Below are 6,000 nucleotides of genomic sequence, written 5' to 3' on the forward strand. Positions count from 1 at the left end.
GTTTAGTTGCCTCGTGTACGCTGGTATTGTAATTAAACATCGCGAGACTGATCCATCTATCCCATTCTTTTTGTTCATTTGCATATTGTTTCAGATATTCTCCTAATGCGTGGTGTGATCGTTCTAGTGACCCGTTTGATTGAGGATGAAAGGCAGTTGTGCGAAATTTGCGAATTCTGAATAATTTGGCAACTTTCTTCATTAAATCACTAATAAAGTTCCGTCCTTGGTCTGTCAATACTGCCTTCGGTGCTCCGAGTATGCAGATAAATCTATCCACAAAAGCTTCTGCAATGGTTTCGGAAGTTTGATTTAGTAACGGTACTTCCATGCAAAATTTTGTTAATTGGTGTTGTAACGTTAAAATATATTCGTTGCCTCTTTCGGTAGTGGTCCTACAATATCCATCGCAACTTTATCGAAGGAAGATCCTGGCGTGTCGGTGATTATCATTGCTTGTTTAGTTTTAACGAGTTTTTTTAATTGGCATTGTAAACATTGTTGAATGTATTGTTGAACGTCTAGTTTTAAATTTTTCCAGTAATAGTTATGCTTGATTCTGTTATATGTTTTTGTGACACCACGATGTCCTCCCGTAGGTAGGCAGTGCATTTCTCCGATAATAATAGGTCGTAAGTCTTTAGGAGGATATTTAATTAATCCGTTGCAAATAATTATTTTAGTCGGTGCATCGAAGAATGTTAACTGAAGTGATGATTTAATATTACTCCACGGTACATTATTGATCATTTCAGTCTTTGCAATATTAATTGTTCCTAAATTTAATTTTTCACTTATATCGCGCAAATTAGTTATAGCGGCAACAATTCGGTTTAGAGTTAGCGTCGGTCCTTCCTGTTGCGTTTCGCTAACGGATAAGGCTATGTGGTAAAAACTTTTATGTTTTATGACCTTAGGTTCGTTTAAGGTAAGGGACCTTAAATTTGGTAACTCGTTTCTCTCGAAAAGTTTTTGTGAACCAGAATCCAAAGGGTTCCCGTTAGTGTCGACGAAATATGCTACGTTGTCTTTTCGTAGGAATAATAGTTCGCAGGATCCTATGACATTAAGTCCGCGTAATTTTTGAAGGTGAGGTTTTATTTTCCGTGATTTTAGATTTTGGTTGATAATTTCCTCTTCATCTTCTTCTTCGGTATCGTTGTCTTTATCCGGCGGGTCATTTCTTTCTTCGGGTTCTTCCGTGTTGTTATTAGGAAGTTCTTTAATCATTTCGTTTTGTTTAAAATCTAATCTTGCTGTTTGACTTCTTGTTTGTATTTTATTTTGAGTAATCTGTGATTCGGGAATTTTATTTAATTTTTCGAGTGTGCAGGGTAATGTATCTGTATCGATTGTTTGGTCTGTTTCGTTTATTTCGTATTCTATTTTATCTATCTCATCGGATGTTTTGTTGTCTGAGAAGCGTAAAGTAAAATCGTCATCTTCTTCTTCGTTATCTGATTCATCTAACATTCTGGAAATTATTTCTCTTGGGTTATCTGGGTTTAAAATTTTATTTTTCATAATTTTACAATCTGTTCCTTGAAAATCTACAGGATTTCGTGATAATGCATCTGCGTTTACGTTAGTTTTCCCAGCTTTATATATGACATCGTAGTCGTATTCTGATAATTTTAATCTCCAGCGCAGTATTCGCATATTTGCATCTCGTGCGTTCTTAAACCACATTAATGGTTTATGATCTGTAACTAGAGTGAATCTCCTTCCGTATAAATAAGGTCGAAAATGTTTAACGCAGTAAACGATAGCTAATGCTTCCTTCTCGTAAGTGTCGTATTTTAATTCATTGTCTGTTAAAGTTCGTGAGGCATATGCTATGGGGCGATCTTTATTTATTTCTCCCTGCGATAATATGCCGTTCACGGCTATTCCAGAGGCGTCCGTAGTTAAAATAAACGGTTTACAAAAGTCTGGATACTGTAATACTGGTTCTTCACATAATTTTTGTTTTAAAAATTGAAAAGATTCTTCTTGTACAGGTGTCCATTCAAAGTGGGTATCGTTTTTCAATAATATTGTTAATGGTTTGGCAAATTGGGAAAAATTTGGTATAAATCGTCTATAATATTCTGTAAGTCCTAAGAATTGTTTAATGTTTTTCGGCGTCTTGGGTCTTGGAAATTGTTGTTCTGCTTCTAATTTTTTCGGATCTGGTTTTATTCCGTCCCTGCTAATTACGTGTCCTAGATACGTTACTTCTGTTTTCAAAAATTCGCATTTATCTGGTTGCAATTTTAGATTAGCCTTACGGAGTCGTTCTATTAAAGCGTTATATTTTCTTTCATGCTCTTCTAAAGAAGTAGCGTAGATAACGATATCGTCCATGTAGACGAATAATTCTTGCCCTTGTAACCCAGTTAATACTAAGTCCATTAGGCGTTGGAAAGTAGCAGGTGCGTTTTTTAGACCGAAAGGCATCCGGTCGAATTCATAGTGTCCATAAGGGGTTGTAAAAGCTGTTTTATGACAGTCTTCAGGATCCATTTTAATCTGGTGAAATCCGGATGCTAAATCGCATATCGAAAAATATCGCGCTTCTCCTAATTGATCTAATATATCGACAATATTTGGTAACGGATATGCGTCCCCAATGGTTTTATCATTAAAGACGAGGAAGTCTAGAACCATTCTCCATCGCTTATTTCCTTTTGAATCCTTTTTTTTTGGTACTATCCATATGGGAGTATTGTATGAAGACTGTGAATGTTTTACGATTCCTCCTTCAACGAGTTCCTCTACCTGTTTATTTATTTCTTCCTTATGCGTCTGAGGAAAACGGTATTGTCGAGTATTTATAGGTTGATTGTCTGTGGTTGGTATTTTATGTTGTATCACGTGCGTTGCAGTTAATTTTTCTCCCGGAATATAGAATCTATCTGGACTGTCCGTTATTAACTTTATTATACTGTCTCTCTCGATTCCGTTTAAATGTTCCAATCTTAATGATTGTATAATTTCGGTGAGTCGACCGTCTTTTTCTTCTTCGGTGATTGTTAAACATTTTTCACTCTTGATTGGTGAACTTTTTTTATGTTTTGATTTGCGCGTAGCTTTGGAATTTTTTATAATTTCTTAAGATTGATTTAATAAAAGGGAAGAAACTTCTGAAGACGGTTTATTTTTGTATTTAATTTTTAAAGATTTTTTTTCATTTGAATTATTTTCTTAAGCTCCTTTAAAATGCTCTTCTTTGGTAACGTGAGAGGTTTCTGATTTAATTTTATTTGTTTCTGTACGTAGTCCAACCTGCGTAAATTTAAAATCTGGAAAGAATAAAGGACTTCTTCCCTTATAGGTTTTTGTCGAATCACGTAGTGAGGTTTGTTAACTTCTCTCCTCGTAATCGACGGAGCTAGGATTTTCTGTCGAGGTTTGGAAATTTCCCTCCGAAATCCTAGAATTATCTCCCTTTTGGAAGGCTTGGTAACCTCTGGAGATTTTAGAATTAGTTAATTTTTTAGGAGAAGTTTGGTAACTTCCCCCTCCGAGGATGATTGGATCTTCGAGATTTTTAGGAGAGATTTGGTAACTTTTCTCTCCGGAAAATTTTGAATTATTGATGTTTTTAATTTCCCTCTCAATTTTATTATTATTATTTTCAATTTCTTCTTGATTAATTTTTTCTTCTTCGTCTTCATAATGAGTTTCTTCGATGGTAGGATTTTGTTGATTTTCTTCGTTTTTTATTTCGTTATTTGTAAATTCTTCTTCCGTTGGATTAGTTAAAGTTTCCTCTGGTTCGTGATTGTTGAATAGATCACTTAAAGATTTCAAGCGTAAGGTAGGAACTTGAACTTCCATTTCTTCATCCAGAGTGCTTATAATGTTTAAATATGCTTTTCCATTGATGTTTTCAACGATAGTATCTCCTAAATGAATTCCAGGTGCTATTTTTAATCTTGGTATATATCCGACTTTTATCTCTGGGTTTTCCACTCTTACATAAAATACTGATTCGGAACGGAGAGCCACTGTAATAGTTTCAGGTGACAAGAAAGGTATGTTTATTCCGGAAACGTTTAAATGTTCTTGGACGTAGTCGATTTTCGACGAGGTTTGTTCGAAAAAATCATTTCCGAGAATCCCAGATTGCGAGATCGGGAAATCGTTAGAAACGATATGGAAGGTAACCGGTCTTTCGAAGAGAATTAGCGTAATTTCGCCCAGAGTGTAAACAGGATAATTATTTATACCGTTTAATTTTAAGATGTTCGTATGATTAATACTTATTCCTTCAGGTACGAAATTTTCTTTAATAACGTTTGGTCCGGATCCTGTGTCTAACATAAAAATTATCTTAATCGTGTCACTTATGGTTATTTGGACGGTAGGCACGCGACTCTGTTTGTCGAGATTTACGGTTACGGGTCTTATTTTTGTTTCGGTTTTACCTACTTGACTACTTGAGTTTTGTGTGGGCGCTTTTCTTTTTCGGGCCCCTGCTGCGTACCCGATGTCGAGGGGCCATTGTAGTTTCCCTGTGCCTTGTTTTTCTTTTGATTGTTAGTAAGACGCACTTGGCAATTTTCTAGAAGGTGTTCTTGTTCCTTGCAGTATCGACAAAACAATGAGTTTCCGGTTCTTCCCTGTTGGTTCATGCTGGATCGGCAATCTTTTGTAACATGCCCGTAATTATTACAAATTTGACACGTGATTTTGGGCCGATTTTCATTTTGTTTCCTCAAACAGTTATTAGCTGAATGTCCAGGTTTTTCGCACCATTGACAAATTATTGAAATTCTGTTAGCTGTATTGTTCACGTTACCTTGTTGACAAATTTTTGCATTGTGACCGGATTTTGAACATAATTGACATGTAATTAATTTTTCTTGTATTATATTGACCGACCGACGGACTTGAGGTTCGCGATATCGACACTTGTTCGCGGTGTGTCCTCGTTTTTTGCAAATCTGGCAGATTAGAATGTCCGTTCCTAAATCTGTGCGGTTGTTAGTGGTCTGAGATACCTGTAAATATTTTCTGCAGTCATTGGCCACGTGCCCTTGCTTATAACAGATTTGACAGATTTCTCTTGAGCTGGCGTTCTTTTGTCTTCCTGAGTGGTCCGTTCCCTGTCGTAATTCTATCATTTCCCGAAGCTCTCTCTCTATTCTTAGAGCGTCGGCTACTGTCGCATCTACTTCTAAAGTTTTCGAGATTCTTTGCTCGATTTCTGGTTTTAATCCTTTAATGAAGCATTTGTTCATGTCCTTTTCTAATGATGCCTTAATACTCTGATCAACCGCGATATTTCCTGCAGTTTTATATATTTCTAAAATTTGTTTTCCTAGGAATTTAACTCTGTTTGCGTATGTTACTACATTTTCGTCGCTCTTTTGATATGTATACCCTAATTCTCCTTGCAATTGATAAATATTTTTAGTTGGCCTGTATATCTGCTTTAAGTAAGTGGTTAATTGTGAAACGCTATCAAAATTTTGATCTTGTATCGTGCGACGGGCTTCACCGATTATTCTCGTTCTTATTATTCTTGTTAGCTGTGGTTCTGTTTCTTTAGGTAGCATAGATTTTACTTCTTTACATCCCTCGATAAAATAGTTTAACGGAATATTTTGACCGTCAAAATAAGGAACGGCCTCGACCGCGTATTTAAGAGTAGCGAAAGGATTATTCTGCGTCATAGTGTTATCGTAAAATTTTTCTAACTCTATTTCAATTTTAGATTCGGCGCCGTTTACAGAAATATTGCTATTGGGTGTGCCACTGGTATAGGAATGTTGTTTACTACTTGTCTCAGTGGTTACTTCGATTGAAGAAAAATTAATAATTTTTGAAGATCGTGTGGAAGTAGATGTAGTAAGTGTTGAAGTGTAAGGTGGTTCTGGTTTATCGAATTTCGGCCGTTTGTGTTTCTCTAGCGCTAATTGAAAATTTCGTTCTACTTCGTCTTTATCGGTTTGCCCTCTAGTCCCTTTACTCATTCCAGCTTAAGATCACACATTTCAATTAATTCCGGAC

Source organism: Anoplolepis gracilipes, chromosome 15 (assembly GCF_047496725.1).
Source record: "Anoplolepis gracilipes chromosome 15, ASM4749672v1, whole genome shotgun sequence".
In the NCBI taxonomy this organism is placed as follows: domain Eukaryota; kingdom Metazoa; phylum Arthropoda; class Insecta; order Hymenoptera; family Formicidae; genus Anoplolepis; species Anoplolepis gracilipes.